This window comes from Herpailurus yagouaroundi, unplaced genomic scaffold, assembly GCF_014898765.1.
Source record: "Herpailurus yagouaroundi ecotype Mexico unplaced genomic scaffold, PumYag 28, whole genome shotgun sequence".
NCBI classification, from domain to species: Eukaryota; Metazoa; Chordata; class Mammalia; order Carnivora; family Felidae; genus Herpailurus; species Herpailurus yagouaroundi.
Genome location: NW_024412376.1, coordinates 143,366,796 through 143,387,980, shown reverse-complemented (window position 1 = coordinate 143,387,980; position 21,185 = coordinate 143,366,796). Strand labels below are relative to the sequence as shown.

Genomic DNA, 21,185 nt, shown 5'->3' with positions numbered 1-21,185 from the left:
TTAAAAAGATATTTATGCATGTGTGCACTGTATGTATGCATGTACACAAGTATGTATATATGTAGTGTGTGTGTGTGTGTGTGTGTGTGAGTGTGTGTGTGTGTGTGTGTGTGTGTAGGGTACTTACAAAATATATTTGACTTATTTCTCTCTCGCTCATTAGAATGTAAGTTCAAGGAGTTTAAGAATTTTTGTGTGTTTTTTTTTCAGTGAGGTAGCCTTCATATACCTCGCAGTGCCCAGGCAAGAATAGGTACTCATTAATATGTGTCATGCTGAAAATGAAAATTAGTTAATGTTTTGAAGTCTCCATATCACCACTTTTCAGATTAACTCAAAGGAAGGCTCTAGGACTCACAACGTGAGCTTCTTTTTTTTTTTCTCCATAGTATGAGATTGGCTGTTGTTAATTCTCCAACACCAGATGATTTCTTTCTGCAATGAGAGAGCAGTTCTTTCCCTTTGAGAAGAACCCAACAATTCCAGTTGTCATAATTAATTTCATATATATGTATATATCAGCAGATAACCATAGTAAGCTTCAGTTTGCTCCACAGAACTGGCTAGTCAGGACTTCTTTACTGATAAATATTTAAGGGGGCATGTATCTAAAGCCTCTGTCTCAGATATGCCCACTCATCCTGGGAGAGTTGAAATTAGAATCTAGAACACCAGGTTCCCGGGTAATGTTCTTTTCAGTATCCGTGGGTTAGTGATCCCAGGGAACCAACCAACCAACCCTGAAGGAATAGCATGACTAACAAATAAACATGACAACACCTGGAAACCAAAGAATTACTGGCAGGAAAGATTGCAAAATAGAGTGCAACAGCGAGATTTATAGCCTCTCCTTTTTCCCCTACACCTATAGTTGTAAAACTTAATCTTATTGATTTTTACTGTAATTATTTCTATTCCTAACCATGTTGGGTTTTTATCTGCTGACTGGAAAAGGAAGGGCACTTTTCAGAGTACATCATTCCTGTTGTCACAGGATGGGACAGAGCTGGATGAACTATGGCCCACAGAACACAGAACACTAATGAGTGGTTTTTTTCGGAAGGTGATGCATTTCTTGATCTTTAGGAAGATAGAGAAGGCATGCCTCCTAATGCATGAGCCCTTTTAGAAATTTCCCGTCATACATACCAAGACCTTAAATATAATGTTTTCTAGGGAGCAGAATCAGTATCAGGAAGGTAAAAGGTAGTGATGGGGACCCTATAGCTGGCTGGCTGTTTCTAAAATTAGAGATTTAATTGATTGGCAGGGCCATGCTTCTTTTTCTAGATCATTTAGATATGCCCAGATTTAAATGTATTACATAAAGATTCTATTTAACTACACACACACACACACACACACACACACACACACATACTTTTTCATTCCCTTGGGATCTGATGATGTTTGGGTGGATTGTGTGATTAATTAAGTGCAGATGGCTTTGTGCTTGTACAGGAATTTCACATTGTTAGGGGGAAATTGAATAGATAAAGTAAAAATAGACTCCATTGCTGTTTTGCGAAGGACATGTTAAATGATTCATCTTCAGATTGTCTATCCCTGCCATTAATTTGATGGGGGTGCTATGTTGTGATAGTTGCTTGAATAATGAAGTTAAAGTTGCTTATGAAATCATTTATTTGGTGAATTTGCTCAAATTAATTTGAATTGCTCAAATAAAACTTTTCTCTACTAAGATATGATGAATAAATTCCTATAACCGGGGTTGACCAAAGAGCTCATCTCTTTTTGGAAAGAAAATCCTCCAGAAAATTATTTTAAAGATTTTTGAAGGGGTTGGGGTTGAATATGGAAAATGGGGCCTTTTCTGTCTTGAAGATGACTTACCATAGATAGTTTACTGTAAATAAGTTCTGAATAAAGCCTGGATGGAGGCACAGAATGGATACGAAGCATGCCCCATGTTTTATAGGTGCTCCAACTATGTTAACTGCATCTTGACTTCTCCTAAAAGCATTCACCAGAACAATTAAGATGGTAAGAGTTCTAACAGGTGAAAAGTTAACATTTAAAATAGTGCCCTTGAATTTTTTTCAACTAACAATTTTGGCTCGCTTGATAATGGGAACATCTGCTATTAAAACAGCAATGGCATACCAGCAAATAAAATCACACAGAATGGAGAACAAGAGAAAAAAATGATATGAACACTTTCAAAACAGGCCCAAGGTGGCAAAAGAAATAATAAAATAGAGTACGTTTTTTGTTGAAAGAAATGTCTTCATCCATAAAAAGCCCCAGAAGGACCATGAGTCCCTAGTTTATCTTTGTTTTCATACTTCTGACTCGGGCATTTTTTTTTTTTTTGGATCCTTGAGGAATATCTAAAAAGTGACATATTAATCTGAATGATTCCTCATATTGTTTACGTTTGACCCTTGAGAAAAGAGTCTGTTGGGGCACCTGGGTGGCTCAGTCGGTTAAGCGTCTGACTTCAGCTCAGGTCATGATCTCGCGGTTTGTGGGTTCGAGCCCTGCATCAGGCTCTGTGCTGACAGCTCAGAGCCTGGAGCCTGTTTCAGATTCTGTGTCTCCCTCTCTCTCTCTGGCCCTCCCTGTTCATGCTCTGTCTCTGTCTCAAAAATCAATAAAGGTTAAAAAAAAAAGTCTGTTCTACAAGGAGTAGTATATTTGACCAGCACTTGCCTATGAAAAACCATATGTACAGCAACACGGAAAATATGGTAAATCATATTCAAACTGATTTAAAAATAGTAATATATTATTCTAATGAGGAACTGAGCACATTACTGTGGGAAAATGAAGCTTATGCTAAGTAAACAACACTAGCTTTTTTTTTTTTTTTAAGGAATGAAGAAGTTTTGAGGTTATGTTGGTTATAGCCAACACACCAACACATCTTATGTAAAATGACTGCCAAAATACCACATATACAGTTCATTTAGGAGCAAATGAGGTTGGGGGAGTGACGCATTTTAAAACAAATGCGAACATTTTGTTTTAAATGTGATCTGCTGATTATCTGGCACATTGGCAAAAACACAGCAGACTACAGGGTTTCACAGGGGATGACACAGGAAGAAAATACAATATTTATAAAAAGGAACAACCGTGGAGAAAACTTGGGAGGTCGTTACAGACTTGTGCAGGGTATTTTTAGCACATGGTCCCACCTCTACTCTCATTAATATTTTTCTGTGCCTCATTTAAAAAAAAAACACGGACCAATGCTTAAGTTTTGATATTATAACATCCTCATGACCATCCACATTTCTCGAGCAGGCATTTGAGCTGAGGCTCCATGAATTGTCACAATGGAAGACAGGCACTGTTTGACCCATTTCACAGATGCGGTTAAATAACTTGCCCTGCAGCCTTGGAACTGGTAAATGACTGCCCTGGGTTCAAACTCAGGTCTGTCTGATTCCAAAGACCAGGTTTTTATCATTCCATCTGCAGATACTGGGGAATCACCAAAAGTGAGTTCTCTGATTCTCAGCCAAGCACCGGTACAAAATGACTGTCATCCCTTTCCTTGCAGTTCTGGGCTTCCGGAAGGACAGATGTCATGCAGAGGAAAGAGATCAGCCTAATTTAGGTATCAGAGGAAAAGGCGATGTTCAGTTCCACATGCACATTTGTGTCATAGTGTTTAGTGAGTCTCCAGCTTGACCCAAAATCCCGAACATACAAATGTGGCTAAACTGGTTTTGAGATAAAGCAAAGGACTGTGGCCTTCTCAAGGTCTAAGTCAGATGCTGGACATAGATAGCCCTGTCTATGCAAGGTTTCTCACCACTTGGGTTAGCCTGAAATAGATGCGAGGGAACAGTCCTCTGCTTGCCGATCCACTTGTCTTCACAGACTTCAAGGAAGAGACACCTGTGCTTCTTCCAGGATTTCCTTCATAATCTCCAGTGACAAATGGCCTATGTTCCCGAATGCCCAGGATTTCCCCTGTGCTGGTGCTATCCGCATGTATGAATTGCCAGAATTTAAACCCAAACCTATCCTTCTATGTACAGTTTTATTGTGTCTAGGAATATTCAGTTGAAATGGCTTCTGCATACTGATGTCACCAGAATAGAAACAGTGGGAAGGATAAAATGTGTATCCCAGAGGCACTATTCAGAACCTTGTGAGCTATGTTCCTTGATGCTCAGTTTTTATTAACGGTGAAATTAAGAGTTAGATAAATCAAGTTAAGCCCCATCACAGAACAGCATAGAAACTGATGATAGCAAAGGATCAGTATCTTAGATACTGGGTGATAACGTAGAGTAAGTTCTTAAGGGGCAAGCCAGTAACCCGAGAGTATCCTCTCTCTTCCATGCATGATTAATTAAACTCCTTGGTAGTGAGGTCATGGGAATGCACCCCCCCTCACCCTCACTCCCAACCTAAGCAAATCCATTTTCAAAGAGCACCTGCTTTTACATTTATTTGCAGGAATCTTCTACTATTTAATTTCATTTTTACTCAAAATAATCAGTAAATTTGAAGCCATGCCTAACGGAGGGCTGGATGCTATAAATGTTTTACGGCACAGGCCAGTGAATGCTAAGTTTGGAATGTCACCTGCCACATCCAGAAACATTTTCTCATTGTTGCATTGAACAACCACAGCCTGGCCCAGACTAACAGCGAGCTGTGTAAAAGGTCAGGTGTTGTGTTTTCATCTTTTGTTTGTGTTATTATTTTCCTGGCTGATAAATGGTACTGTAAGCCTTAAATAGCTATTTTGCATTCCTGTGGGGATACTGTGTGCATTTTTATGAATCCATCTTGGTTTACTTATGTTGTGCCTCCACCTCTTTATATTAAAAATTTATATTTTCAGTGAGACATTTCAAGTACGTGGCTTTTAAGCATCAGTGCTTCTTGTGGTCATTGCACAGGGACGGTGCTTTATTCCTGAGCGCAGCCCTGGGGCATGCCGGTGATCACCTGCTCGAAGGTAACTTACCAGAGGCTTCCGGGCCCTGGCATTACTCCTGGTCTAGCTCACAGTTTTCTAGAGAAACCATTACCCTCAGTCTTCCGGTGGTAGCAGAAGGCTTTAGAAAGAACGTGGAGAATTAATTCCCTTTAAAAGCAATAGAATATTTTCACGCATTATCATTCTCTTCATTTGCCTGGTTTTACATTTTCTAAGTAAGAAGAGAAAAGACGCATAAGCGTTAAATAACAAAGATCCAAGCCCTAGAGGCTGAATGTAGTAGCAGATGACAGTGATAACAATACAGGCATGACTAGAAATGAGCTTTGGACTGATAGTAACAGAGTGAAGCATTTGGTGACAGAGTGTGATATCTGTAGCAAATTAAAATGCAGCGATTGTCCTGGACAAGGTTTTTGGCACACTTTTCTGTGTGATAGATTTGATAGATGGTTCACCTAGTTCTCCATGTTAGATTTGATGACACGGTTACCTTAACTTTCAGCCAATAAAAACATGGAGGCATGATTCAGGTATTCCAACGTATCTCTTTTTTTATGGTAGTCGCCATCTTCTTATCCTTTTCACTGTGATGCTCCTGTCCTTTCGTATTTTTCATAGCTTGACATGAGGCAGTAATGGGTCTATTAGCTGCAGTGAATCTGCTGAGCTTGCTTTTTCCAATGAGTATGTCGTCACTGGTACTTTTTTGCAGTTCCTTATTAGTACGTGCCCTTTACCGACTCTGCAGGAGCCATCACCTAGAATTAGACATTTTCTGTTAGACCTGTCCTTACTCTGTGCAAAATGATTATAGTCCCTTATACCACGTTCTTGCTGACAGCCAGATACTGCTGAGATTACAATGAAGTCCCTGAAAAATTTAAATATGATGCCACGTAGGTGTATGGGGGTCTTTGATAACGAGAACCATTTGAAGAAACGACTTCCAGAGAATAGAATGTGATAGACACTCCATGAAATCATACTGTGGAAACTCCTGGTTCCTATGAGATTGAGAATATCAGGAGCTAGAATCTTGGAGTTTAGAGTAGTTGAAAACCTAACATACTCAAATGATCCTAGAACGGGATAGGCGAACTCAGAACAGGTCTGAGAGTGCTGCCTCTGCAGAATGAAAAGCACCCAACTAAAAATGAGAATTTCCAATTTCTCTAATTTTAGGGTTATCATTTACATCTCACTCCAAAAGTGCTTCTTTCTTGTTTTGCTCAGCAAAAGCAGTTTCCTTTTATTCTTCGGCAAATTTGGAGTAAAGAACCCAGAATCTGGAGAGGCCCATAAGTGAGGAGAATTTTTGAGAAATATCAATCATAGCAAAGGCAGAACTCCTCTTGATGGCTGTCTGTCTGGTAGTGTGTGATTAAAATGAGGTTTCTTTTTTCTTCCCTCATATACATGTTTCCTCCTTCACCATCTGCGAAATCTTTCTCATTTAGCTCTTCTTGGTGATAGCATTAGAAGCCCTCGTTATCTTTTCTCTGGGTCATTGCCCACCAAGTGTTCTCCGGGCAACAGAATCTTTTCCCACTAAGCCTGTGTGTGCACTCTGTCCACTCCAAAGCGGGGACAAAATGACACCACATGCTTTGAAATATGACTTAACGATCTCCCGGGAAACTTCAGCTTTGTGGTTCTGGTATTTTGCAGAGATACAATGAAGGCAATTCAAAGACATTTTTTTTTTCCCTAGAAAAAAATGAATAAACAAAATTGTTGCATTTTGTTCTGTGTAAGTATGGTGTACCTTGACTTTGCAATTCAGAGATGAAGCTCCCCAAATCAACACAGCCTGTTGATAGAGATATGCACCAAGTTACTCAAGGACAAAGTGTGAGATATTGCCTCGCTTTGGGGGAGGGATTTGCTCCAGAGGGGAGATATTTGACTATGACCATGAGAAAAATTTTATGAGGCAGAGGAAGAAGAAGAAATAGAAACAGTTTAGGAGCATGGAAATGGCTTCAAACTCTGTTCACTTGTGGTTAAGGAAGCTGAAGCATAAGGAAGACTATTGAGGGCTGATGTTGGCATGACAGGTAGGTTGGAGCCATCTGAGTACCATGAAAAGTTGTTTTGACTTTATCCTGTAGGAAACAAGAAGTCATCAGAGCTGAGAAAGTAATTATTTGAAATGTGTGTTATAGGAAGATAATTCTGGCAGCATATGAATTAGGAGGACCGAAATTAGTGGCAAAGAGATTGGAGTAAGACAGGAGACAGATGACGAGTAACCTAACAAGCCAAGTAGCAGTAATTTAAGGAGGGACAAGTGAAGGGAGACGCAATAAGGCCTAAGTACAGATGAATTGATAAGAGTTTGGTGAACAGATGGGGATATGTTGTGTTCACGAAGGTGAAAGCCTAAAGATTATTGTGTTGTTCCTATCGTGAACAATGAAGTGGACGGTGATGCCAATAACCAAGATGAAGAGTACCGCATTAGATAGTAGGCAATATTACCAATGTATTGCTTTCTCCCTCCACAGATTCGACATTGTTGAGTCATGTCTTGGTTTATGGACAAGGCATATTATTTATGTGATTCATGCTCAGTGAATCTGGCAATTCATTGGTGCATCTTGGGGAATCTGTGATATGAGCCCAAAGACTACCAAGGGTATTATATCTCCGTGTACTGTGGTACCATTTCTAATTTGCACTTACTGACTGTTTGTATATAACTAAACTTTCAATCTGTTTCTCCTTTTCAGCTATCAGTTTCTTTTTAGTGCGTTGCCCGTGAATATTGAGGAACTCTAAGACAGACCAATGTCACATTAAGATTTAAGGGACTACTTCTTCAGAACCACATATTTCATTTCCTGAGGATTGTCAGGAAGCCAGGGAAAAGATAACATGTCAGATCTGTATTGCTGTTACTGGTGCTTCTTCCTTTTTAAAAAAAAATTTTTTTAATGTTTATTTATTTTTGAGAGATAGAGAGAGACAGAGCACGGGCAGGGGAAGGGCAGAGAGAGAGAGGGAGACCCAGAATTAGAAGCCGGCTCCAGGTTCCGAACTGTCAGCACAGAGCCCAACGCGGGACTCGAACCCACGAACTGTGAGATCATGACCTGAGCCAAAGTCGGACGCCTAACCGACTGAGCCATCCAGGCACCCCAATTGGTGCTTCCTTCTGAACTGCTGTTTTGCCATTATGATGGTTCTGAGTAGCTGCTCTTCTGTAGATGCCCAAAGAACACGTGTGGCAACAGAGAAAATATTAAAACTTCTTTGGGAGTTTTGAGAATGAACTACAGTGGTTTAAGTACTTAAGCCCTTGGATCATTTCAAACATATCAAACAATATTGATGTGCTTTTGTGTGGCTCTTTTTTTTTTCCTTTTTTAAAAATTCTAAAATGTCAGGTCAGACTAAGCCAAGCATTGACGGGCTTTTTGAGTTAATGTTTAATAAGATGAAGGGACTGCCAGTACCTTAAAATAATAGGGAACATGACTTGGGCAAATGTAGACTTTTCCTCAAATTTGACTTCTGGTGTGTATCTGGCTAGAAAAGCTATTATTTTCTTCTGTCTTCCATCATTTTCTTTTTCTGTGTGTGTCTCTCTCTCCCTTCTTTCTTCCCTCTTTCCCTTCGAGCATTATTGCTATATCCTTCTCATTGTTCATGTCCCGCAGAAGGCTTCACTCTGACCTGGCCATTCTTTAAAACCTAATGGCAAATCTTAAGTTCTACTCCATTTGATAACCTCATTAAAGCCATGGGGGCACTATTAGGTATTTGTTTATTTATTTCGAGGACCTCTATTGAGATGAGAACCATAAATATCGATTGTGGATTTTTTGGAAGGAAAGCAGGACTCCTAGGAAGTCAGCGTATCGTGTCATAATGGGGTTAGGATTCTCCGGGATGAGGATAATAGACGCAGATAAAACAAATGCACTGACTATCAAGACAAACTGGAACAGCACCTTATAGGAGCAAACATATGCTTTTAAAAAATGCATCACAGTAATACAGTTTGTCAATAATCCATCATTAGTGCAATTGAGCCTCCAGCATCTCTAGTATATTAAAAGCCACTCCGGAGCTTATTCCCGGCATGCTCCACTTTAGACAATATTGACCTGTAGCATCACTCTTGGAAATAAGAACCGGAAAGTTTCTTTTTTTGGACCTGTACCCAGAAGTGGATACATCCCATCCAAGAACATCTAGAGATTTCCAAATCACCAAACACTGCAGACCATGCCACTTAGAAGAAGCAGTCGTTAGTGAAAACTTAGAAGCACTGTTATCTGACTATGGATTATTCTCCAGAAATATTCATTTTCAACGTGACTGCCTTGTGCTACTCAAGACTTTTCTCTTATATGTCCCACCTCTAACTGTCAACGTACATATAAGCAATGCAAATACATTTCCACTTTAGTATTAGGAAGATAAAACTGCAAAGAAAATTCACATATGCAGCCCAAATACCATTAGAGCTAAACTTCGTTTTTTTGTATTTATCGGTTTCAAATTTATATCTCACTTCTTTGTAAAAGCCGGTAAGGGAATTTACATGCTTAGTATACAGTGTTTACCTTGTGCCCATGATTATCTTGCTTTATTTACTCCTCCCCACTACTTAATAAGCAGGTACTGGAATTCACATCTGAAAGCTAAGGTTCTTGAAGCTCGTGGAGGTGAAATCACTTTTCCAGGACCCTCAGCTAGGACCACTGACCTGGATAGAACTGGAGCACAAACCCGAGTCCATAAAGATGGCAGTATTTATTTTTCAAAAAGTACAAAAAAAATATGAATGTAGGGCTGTCAGTGCATGTTTTTAAAGAATAGTTTTGGGAATAATCAGTGCGGAAAGAGGGGTCATTGGTATCTAGGTGTTATCTGCTCTGAAATAAAAATAAGGAGATAAAAGGATCATGAAACTGAGTGGATATTTCTATCTTTACATTGTACCCCCAAGAACATCAATCTGTGTGGGCCTTGTTGCATCTCCTGTACCTCTGTTGTGTGCAGTTCAATGCCGGTCAGTACCCTGGAGAAGACTATGTGACAGATTAAGGTTTATGTGCTCAAGAGGACTACAGTCCGGTGTGTGTATAGGTATAAATTCTGGAAAGGTCTTGGAGGAGGTGTTTAGGATCAAGTTGTTGAAGGAGTAAAGCCTATACACCTTTGTGATGTGGCAGAGCCTAGTTGTTAAGCATGGTCAAGAATGAAGGTTTTGGGGGCGCCTGGGTGGCTCAGTTGGTTGAGCTTTTCACTTTGCCTCAGGTCATGATCTCACGGTGCGTGGGTTCGAGTCCCACGTTGGACATTGTACTGGCAGCATGGAGCCTGCTTCATATTCTCTGTCTCCCTCTCTCTCTCTCTCTTCCCTTCCCTGCTCTCTCTCTCACTCTCTCTCTCTCTGTCTGTCTAAAAAATAAACATTAAATGAATATAGGTTTTGGAGTTACACTGCTGGTGTTTAAGGTCTAGTCCTATCACGTATTAGCTACAATCCCTGGGAGTTCCTTAATCAAATTTTGCTTTCATTGCTTTATCTGTAAAATGAGAATCACAAATACAACCTATTTCATACGATTGCTTGATAAACACTTACATAGCAATTTCTATGTGCCGTGCAGTGTCCTAAGCAATCTCCAAATATTAAGTTAATGAGTTCTCAAAAGAACCGGGTAGATATTATTATTGTTAGTATCAAGGCAATAAAAGGAGTTGATCTGTATAAAGTATTTAGAGCAATGGCTGGCCCATAGTAAGTACTCAGTAAACAGCAGCTCAGTAAATATTATCTGAAGCAAAGAAGCAGGAAAAGGTATTGGAAGCAGAGGAAATGCCATGTGCCTAAGTGACAGAGACAAGAGTAAATACATAATCTGTCTTTGCTGAAGCCACAATCGTGGGTATGGTCCTGGTGACCAATCAAGAGAAACTTTCAAGTGGAATGTGGCTCAACAACTTTCTTAATTTCCATTGTCGATATTTGAGACAGGCCTAGTTATTTACATTTTAGTGGCTTGTAAGCAGTACCAATGATCTCATGTACATTTTTCTTTTCAGTTTAGTAGCTAATCTACATTTTGAAAATATGTGTATTCATCATGGAGTTCTATAGTTATGTGCAGAAAATAACTTAATAAAAAAAGATATGGCTCATAAATGTGTGTATTTTTCTGAATTGACTAGTGGAAAAGAAAAAAAGCCAGTAACCAAAGTTCCAAGAACAAGGTTCTCTGGTTTAGAGTGATTCTTTTCAAGCGGCTTTTCATTCTTCTCTACCCACAATATCATGCATGTGTCAAACTAGGGGTACCCAAGATATTTTCTGGTTTGCCTAGGATTTGCAAGGTTCTGTATACAGTGTACCTTTACCTTAACCTTGAGGTAATTGCTTTAAATATCACAGATATTAATAGCGACATTTAATCAATACGTTTCTTATTCATTTGTAATAGTCATTTGACTATATTTTATGTAAGTTACTAATGGTCTCTAAGCCTTATGAGAGCTTTGTGAATGTTGCTGCTATGGTTTGTGGGGTTTTTGTTTGTTTGTTTGAGTTTACTAACTTGGACACAAAGGTTGATGCTTGAGTTTCATTCAGACCTTCCTCACATATGCTCAGGTGTGCGTGTATCTTCTCTGTTACTTCATCTTTCAAACTGGAGTGATCTCTCCAGCTGCCATTTTGTTTTGTTTAGTTCTGGAGGGAAAGGGGGTTTTGAGGTAGTGGTATTGGGGTTTGTATGTGATGAAACACAGAGGACTCTACCCAGGGAACCAAACTATAGGCAGGAAGAATGGATGTTTAATTCAACACTTCATCCCACAAGCATTAATTAAATGTGTGATGTAAATTAAATACATATAAATATATACGGCTATGGAAAATTGTCCCTTTGTTCTCCTAGCTCCCAAACAAGTAAAATCCAGATGTATACAATAGATTGAGAAAGCAAATGGGATGGAATGGCAGAAAGGAAGTTCAGGGGTGGTTTTAAAATTTTCCAAATTGTAAGCAAATCTGGAGGGTAAAATTTCTATTATTAAATCAGATTTTGCTCTTTAAAAGTAAAGCGGTTGGTGGATCGAGTATCAGTGTATCTGTATTTAGAAGGAACAACCTGAACCCTCAGATCCAGCTTTATTTCATGAAGCAATTGTCAGCAGTAACTAATTGATATCCGCAAAGTACTTCTACAAATGCCACCTGTTCCGAAATATGCTCAGAACTCTCTTAACAGCAATAAATGGTAATTCTTCTAACAATCAGGTGTCTAGATTGAAACCTTACCACGTGTCATACTTTGAAAAAGGAATGTTACAATACCACCGGTCTTAGCTTTTAATAAACTGGGAGAAAAAAAGGAACCAAAAAATTTGCATGATCCACAGTTTTTAGAAATATGGCTACCAAAATGTAGGAAACTTTATCATCTTATTGCACACAGTTTGCTCTAAAATAGAAGGGGGATGGAAACACCTTGATGATATATTGTCACATGGGCCACTTTATGGCCTGCATTCTTTATGATATGACACTTGCTCTATTGACACATGTTATTTATTGGATAGCAGAGCAAATAGGCTAGTAAATCATGGTTGCGTGTCTAGCCAATCGGAATCTGCCCTGGTTTTGTAGCGTGCTAAATTTTTTTTTTTTTTACTTATTTATTCTGCTTCCTTTTGTTCTTTATCAGTCTCTATTTTGTAGCAATCTTTTCTTTAATAGACTCTCATCTTGAGATATTTTAAAATGCACCACATGTCAAATCCAATTCAACTAAGATACCTAAATGCATGTTATTTAAATTAAACATGAATGCTTTGAAAAGTGTATACTTATACCATAATTGCTTAAAACTACATTTCCACATTATGTATGTTGTAGACTTGAATCTCGTCAATGTATTCAAGACCCAAAGTTAGGTTTAAAAAAACCCAGGAAATAAATTATTCATATCACATACGTCTATACATCTGATAGTGTAATTAGCAATCAAAAGTACTACATATGGTGATGTAATAGAGACATAATTTTGCATATCCTGCTGTTGATGGATTTAGGTACCACATTTTGCACATTTTCTATTTCATTATTTTGGGCTAAAAAAAGATAAAAATAAAATAACATGTTTTCTTTATTTTAGTTCCTTTTTTTAATCATCCTTCATGCTTTTTTTGCTTTCCTTCCATGTCTGGCTCTCATGTCCCCAGTTTGAGTAGGATTTGTTTTTCTTCATTTCTCTTTGCTATTTCCTAGGCTGCAGCCCTAATACTAAATAATAACAACAGAAATCTTGGGCCTGAATCTGGGGAGATTTCACAGGTCATTGAGGTTATTTCTCTGCTTTTCATTAGCTTGCTAGACATCCCAGAATGAGAATTATTTATGCTGTTCTCAACATCCCTATGAATTTCTTGTAGGTCTTAAATCGTGTTTGTCCTTATTTTTCTAAATGTTGTATGTATTCTGGCATAAATTTCTCCAGCTAAAACATTCCTTTCTCATTCTTATTTCCTCATAATGCCTCTAAATTTTCACTCCTTGCTTCTGCTTCAACTCGTTTCACTCTGTCTCTCTTTACTAGATTGTTGGATTTTGTTGGATGTAGGAAAAGTCTAATCACTTCTAGTAAAATGAGAGCATTTCATCAAAATCTCCTTTCTGAAATTATACTTGTTCAGGCATCCCACTCTAGCATTTTCCTACAAGTGGCCTTCTGTTAAACTACACTTTTTTTTTTTTTTTTTTTTTTTGTATTTTTTTTTTTTTTTGCTCTCATTTGCATGGCTAGATAGCCTGCATCCTGTTACCTGCGATGTTTCAACTTCCTGTCTGGCTGACCAGATTTTATCCCTCATAAGCTTCCTCCATTCATGCCTGGACAGCTAAAAAGACAAAGAGAATCATAATCAGAATTTATTCACGGGAGATATGTTTCTGCTCTACGCTGCCATCTTAAAACTAATCCAGAAAGGAAAAGCTGCATGGACTTGATTAATATAAAGAACTGAGTTCGAGGGCGCCTGGGTGGCTCAGTCGGTTGAGCGTCCAACTTCGGCTTGGGTTATGATCTCGCGGTTTGCGAGTTCGAGCCCTGCGTCGGGCTCTGTGCTGACAGCCTGGAGCCTGCTTCACATTCTGTGTCTCCCTCTCTCTCTGCCCCTCCCCTGCTCATGCTCTGGCTCTCTCTCTCAAAAATGAGTAACATTAAAAGAAATTACAAAAAAAAAAAAAAAAAGAACTCAGTTCAAATTTTGATCGTGGTGTTTAGCAACTACGGGATAAACATCTCCTCTGTAAAATGGGCATAAAAGTTTTGCGAAGAGTAATGTCAGTTTTAGACTGAGGAAGCTAAATAACTTTTGTAAAATTCTGGGCACAAGTTCCTGGCATACAATAAGGTCATGGATATGAGTATGCCAAAAGATTTTTTTTTAAAGTTTCACCCATTATTTCAACGTTTGATAAGATTATTCTTAATTGATTGATTAAAATTGAAACAAAAGAAAAAAAAACACAAAAGACAGAAGGGCCTCTACTCATTGTATCCTTCCCCTCTCCAGCTGACTCTGAACCAAGAAGAGATGAAGTAGAGTTAAGCTCACCTGCAGTTTATCCAGTAAATAGTAGGCTGATGGAAGGCCTATTTTTCCTTTCTACCTATGGGGACAAGTGTCATCTGTGTAAAATAGATGTGAAACCCCTATCCATAGGGTTATTACTGATGTGTATACAGCCATCAACAAAACATGTTTGTCCTACTTTACTAGGCAGTGTTCTTTCCTATAATGAATTCTGTCCCTAAAATTAAAGTTGTACAGATGGTTCATATTTCAGATGCCTTATAATTGTCATACTTCAAAAAAAATTAATGGGGCACCTGGGTGGCTCAGTTGGTTGAGCATCTGACTTTGGCTCAGGTCATGATCTCAGAGTTTGTGAGTTCGAGCCCCACCTGGGGCTTGCTGCTATCAGCGCGGAGATGGCTTCAGATCCTCTATCCCCTCCTCTCTCTTCTTCCCGCTCATGCTCTCTTGCAAAAATAAACATTAAGAAAATTAAAAACAAATTTAATGTATGCTCCTTCATTGAGATCTGGCCGCATATGAATCCGTACCTAAGTGATTTATCATTTTAGTAAACACGCAAAAGTGGCACTTCAAAAAAGCACCGTAACTCACACATGAGATTTGTTAAATGTCTTTTGACAAATGCGATTTGTTAAATGTCTTTTGAAAAAAAAATTGTTCACACCTAGAGGGGAGATCTGCATCCCCTCTTGCCCCCCTCTTGCCTCACAAATTGTGGCAGAATTGTGAGCTTTTGTTTTTGCTGTGGCTGGATGAAACTGGGTTTTGGCTAAAAATGATACAATATATAATAACATAAAAAGAGATTCTGCAACTCCACTATTGAAGAATTTTATCTCCCTTGTCCATCCACATGCAGCAGGATCAAGTGTCTAACTTTTAGGCCCCTGAAGCTTGCTTTCTTTCTTTCTTTCTTTCTTTCTTTCTTTCTTTCTTTCACACTACTGGATATGTCTGTGTATCCTGCCATCAGATATCTTGTGAGTATTGGCTGGTTCTTGGTTAATGTGAAGTCATATTAACTGATAGTAATGAAGCCTATTTCTCTTTTATTGATCGGTGTTCAAACCATGATTAGAAGGCTTTGATGAATTCTGGTCCCAAGCCTATATTCTTGAATCTGACCTTACTACCCATCCCTCCCATCATTAACTAATGTAGTGCTTATCTCGTAATGCTGTTGTTAGCAGTAAATAAAATCAAAATATAAATTTACCCCATGTACACATGTGCACACGTGTGCAGGCTTAAAGAAATTTCTAGCCATCCATTCGTTAATGCAAATCAAGAAATATCGATGAGTCTGCCATGCACCAGGCACTGTCATGCTGTGGCTATGAAGATATGAATAAGGGTGCAGCCCCTGCCCTGGAGGCTGTCCCTGTCTAATGAGTAAGACAGATAAGAATATTAACCATCAGCTAATGTGATCAGCACAGTAATGGCAGAGTTGTTTCAGTGCAGTAGGACCGGTGTAGAGGGTCAACATTCTCAGTCTCGGTCAAGAAAAGCAGACTGCATTTTCTATGACAATGTATCTGCAGCAAAAAGGTAGAAGTTTGTTTGGCATCCAGAATGGAAGGCGCTCTCTCGCTGTTTCAAGCAGGAGCAGCCCAGTTATGTGAGGGTATTTACTGGACCTTAAGGACAGCAATGCCCAATGCTCAAAAGTGTATCTGGAGTACGTGTGCGTGTGTGTGTGTGTGTGTGTGTGTGTGCACACGTGTACAGAGATCGATGTTATATTGCTCTCCTGTTGCTGCTGTAACAATTACCACAAATTGAGTGTCTTAAAACATCCTAGCAGCAACGTAGATGGAACTGGAAGGTATTATGCTGAGTGAAATAAGTCCGTCAGAGAAGGACAGATATCATATGGTTTCACTCATATGTGGATCTTGAGAAACTTCACAGAAGACCATGGGGGAAAGGAAGGGGGAAAAATAGCTGCCAACAGAGAGGGAGGGAGACAAACCACAAGAGATTCTTAAATACAGAGAACAAAGTGAGGGTGGATGGGCGGCTGGTGGGGGAGAGGGGAAAATGGGTGATGGGCATTGAGGAAGGCACTTGTTGGGGTGAGCACTGCGTTTTGTATGTAAATCAATTTGACAATAACTTACATTAAAAAAAATCCTAAATTTGTTATTTTACAATTCTGGAAGCCCGAAGTCTGAAATGGGTCTCAGGGGCTAAAATCAAGGCACCAGAAGCATTGCATTCCTTGCTGAAGGCTCTAGGGGAGGATCTGTTCTCGCTTTTCCAGCTTCTAGCACCTTCTGGCACCTGGCCACATTTCTTGGCTCAGAGCCTCTTCCTCCATTTTCAAAATCAGCAATGGACAATGCACAACAGCGGCACTGAAGTATTCTGCCTCCCTTTTCCACGCTGAAGAGACTGTGTGGTTACATTAGTCCACCTGAGTAATACAGGATAATTTCCTATCTTATAGTCGGCTGCGTGGCATCCATATTTCTGCCTGCATTCTAAATGTTAACTCACCCCCAACCGCCAGATAATATGACATATTTGTGGATTCCAGGGAGTAGGATGTGGACATCCTAAAACCATGTGGTATTTTGATACCACAGAAGTGTAAATTTTTTTACAGTTAAGGATTGGATATTAGGGAGGGAATGGAAAACATAAGCGATAAGCTGAAAATACTTACCATCGACACAAGAGAGGCCAGGACTTGAATCTCTTGTTAAGAAACTTCCCTGTTACATACACTGTGTTATATTTGGACAAAATTTATACAGGTAAACAAATGGAAAGTGTCGTGTAAATGTCATGTAAAAGGGTGGAACTCACATCGTGCACATGTTATGTGAAAGACAGGCACACGAATGGTCTCTGTGAAATAAATAAGAGGTGGTCGTGCATTTTGGTGACGGGACCCCAAATCCAGGGCAATGAAAACATTGTTACAAACTTTAGAGTTCATTTAAAACTGACATCTATCCAGCGGTGGCTCAGTCAGTTGAGCACGATTCTTTTTTTTTTTTTAATTTTTTTAATGTTTATTTATTTTTGACAGAGAGAGAGAGAGAGAGAGAGAGAGAGAGAACGAGCAGCGGGGGAGGGGCAGAGAGAAAGGGAGACACAGAATCCGAAGCAGGCTCCAGTTGTCAGCACAGAGCCCAATGCGGGGCTAGAACTCACGGACCGTGAGATCATGACCTGAACCGAAGTCGGACACTTAACCGACTGAGCCACCCAGGCGCCCCTGAGCATGATTCTTGATTTCAGGTCAGATCATGATCTGGGGCTCCTGGGATCGACCCCTGCATTGGGTTCCGCACTGAGCGTGGAGCCTGCTTAAGACTCGCTCCCTCTTTCTCTTTCTCTCCCTCTGCATCTCTCCCCTACTTGCACTCTCTCTCTCTCTCTAAAATAAGAAAAATAAATTTAAAATATTAAAAAACTGAGATCTATACAGCATCTTAAAAATTACCACTTTTCTTTATATGTTTTACATGTTCAGTGGAGTTATAAGCTCTTCAATATTAATAAACTGACACTACCTTACATTTACCATGTGCCACTCTTCTAACTGTTTTATGTGTATTAATCATTTATCACCAGGGTTGGCTTCTTAGGCATTGATCTATGTAGTGACACAGGGCCCCACACTGAAAAGGGTCCCCGCTTGGTTTAATTCTCTCTTGTCACCATCTTGAAATTCTTTTTTTTTAAAAATATTTATTTATTTACGTATTTTGAGAGAGAAAGAGAGCGGGGGAAGGGCAGAAAGTAAGAGAGAGAGGATCCCAAGGAGACACCAGGCTGTTAATTCACAGCCCAACTTGGTCTCGATCTCAAGAAACATAAGATCCTGACCTGAGCCAAAATCAAGAGTCTGACCCTTGACCCCCTGAGCCACCCAGGTGTCCATCATCCTAAAATTCTTAATCAGTTTTGAACAAGGCATCCTTCATTTGCATTTGGTACTAGGTCCCATAAATTTTGTAACTGGTCCTGCTCATTTGCACCAAAGCAGTGTGCTAGATGAAATTATTACCAACATTTTGTAAATGAGACATTGAGGCACAGGTTTACCTTGCCAAGGTTTGACTGCTGGTCTGTAGGAGAGCCAGGATTGGAACCCAAGGGAAATGAGTTCTCAACCACTCCAGTCTCCTGCTCTTTTGAAAGCGGAGATAACATCTTCTTCCATGTGTCTTCTTCTCAACTGTGACCCATTGTCTGCTATGTGGTTCCCTTTCACCAAGTGCCTGTTGAATTGAATTATATTTGATGGGCTTTGGTAAAAATATTCATTTAGATGTTAGAAACAGTGGTTTTATATAAATCCACCAATAAGATTAATTTAAGAAGTGTAATTACATGTACATTCAATAGAGTGAAACAAAGAAAAGACGTATATAATAATAAACCAGTAGGTGGGAGGTGCAGCTGAGAGAGTTGGTTGCTTGTTAAGCTTCCATTGTATTTAATATTCATCTTCTGGGGTCTGTTATGTGCCACGCGCTAGGCTGCATGAGGGAAATTTAGTAATAATTTTATTAGTAATAACAATAAAAATTCATCCTCAGGGAACATGGACTCCCATGGGCTGAGAAATTCCATTCTAGAGAGGTCTCATCGCAGAGTCTACACTAGGGCTGGAAGAAAGGATGTAGTAAGACTCATAGACCAGGACTTGGACATTTTAGGGTTTATTCTACCAAATGAGAACACATGTAAACTTGGGCAGTGCACAGCTATTCTGTATCTCTGTTTCACCCTCTGTAAAGTGGGGCTCATGATATCTGTTCTACCTACTTCACAAGGTGATGTCAGGATATCACCTTCAGAAGATGAAGCATATGAAGGCATCTTGAATTTTTTTTTAAAGGGAAGAGGAGGTAGGTATTAAACTAAGGTGTTTTTCTTGTACTAGGTATAGTTCCAAACAAGACACGGGCAATAAAATCACAAAATATGAAAAAAAAAATCACCTTATTTCACATTACGCATAGCCACATTATTTTACTGCATACTTTGCTGCTTTATATACTCTATATTTAGTTGACTCAGATAGCTATTGGACCAAAACAGAAAGATTGAAGATGTTAGCAGTGCAATTTATTTTAATCCTTCATTTACTATTTTATGTAACCCATATTTGGTTGACTCATATAGTTAATAGAGAAGCCAGAACATGAAGCCAACTTATTTGATTCATTTTATCACTTTATTGGCTATCTTTTTTTTTTTTTTATAAGGTACTGCAGGTAAAGCAGAGATGAATAAGATGTGGTCTATGCTTTGACAGAGAGCACAGTTTACTAGTGATAACAGAGACAAAATGCATGCACGCAAGAGCAGAAGTATTAAGTGGTAAAAAGATTCACAGGAGGAAGTGAACATCTGAAAAAAGGAAAGTATATATCTGGAATATATGTATATATATATATATATATATACACACACATATATATGTGTGTGTATATACACACACACACACACATATATATATTTGTATCTTACATATATGTGTGTGTGTATATATATATACACACACACATATGTATTTATGGCAAGAAAAAGCACAGTTTAAAATCAAGCAGTATGGGGCGCCTGGGTGGCGCAGTCGGTTGAGCGTCCGACTTCAGCCAGGTCACGATCTCGCGGTCCGGGAGTTCGAGCCCCGCGTCAGGCTCTGGGCAGATGGCTCGGAGCCTGGAGCCTGTTTCAGATTCTGTGTCTCCCTCTCTCTCTGCCCCTCCCCCGTTCATGCTCTGTCTCTCTCAGTCCCAAAAATAAATAAAAAACGTTGAAAAAAAAATTTAAAAAAAATAATAAAAAAAAATAAAATCAAGCAGTATGAAAGAAGTAGAAAGTGTAGGTGACTCTATTATCACCGGATTGAAAACTCCTGTTATTTTATATGGAAGAACCAATGCTGCCCAGGAGATTGCATGTATGGGTGAAGTTTTTCATAGCAACCTTTACAGGGATTTATAAAAAGTTGAATTTCTCTCCTGAAAGTGTTATTGTGAAGAGTAATAGTTTTGAAAATGTGATCAGTAGATCCAGGAATAAAATAATATTATGATAAAAATGTGTGGACTGGAGGTTATGATAATGGGGGGGGAGTGAGGAATGTCTGTCTCTAGCTGATTCAGATCATTTCAAGATGGTTATTACAATACCTGCAGATTTCAAACACCAGCAATATAATCCCATAAAGAATACACCCATTTACATTATTGTGGCCTTGAATGCCTGTCAAAATTACTCACGGTTTAACTGCGTTAGCTGAGTTGAGTACCTTAGGGTTCATAGAGCTGACTCACTTTAAACCACACTGACTACCACAGTAGGGCATTCTAGGCTCCTCTTTGAGACACAAAACATTTAACAAGGAGAAGCTAGCTTTTGGTTGTCAGTATTTTCAAAAAGAAAGTACCCAGTGACAGACACATCAAGTGTAGAATCATCTGGAATATAAGAACTGCACCCTTTTTTTTTTAATGTTGAATCAGCAATTGTATGGCAAGTAGTGGAACAAAGATTTCAGGAACAAATAGTCCCCAAAGCAGTGGATTAGACCTGTGCAGAAATTATTGAAATTACTCAGGGCCAAGGGCTTTGTTCTTACTGGCTACCTGCAGTGTGTGGTAATGCCCTTTTAACGTTCTATCAA

The 21,185-nt window shown here is 39.2% G+C and overlaps 1 protein-coding gene across 3 annotated transcripts in view; it reads left to right on the top strand.

Annotated features, from left to right (window-relative positions):
* PCDH7 (protocadherin 7) overlaps positions 1–21,185 on the top strand; it is a 424,945-nt gene that overhangs the window by 91,287 nt on the left and 312,473 nt on the right. The gene's annotated exons all lie outside the window — the stretch shown is intronic.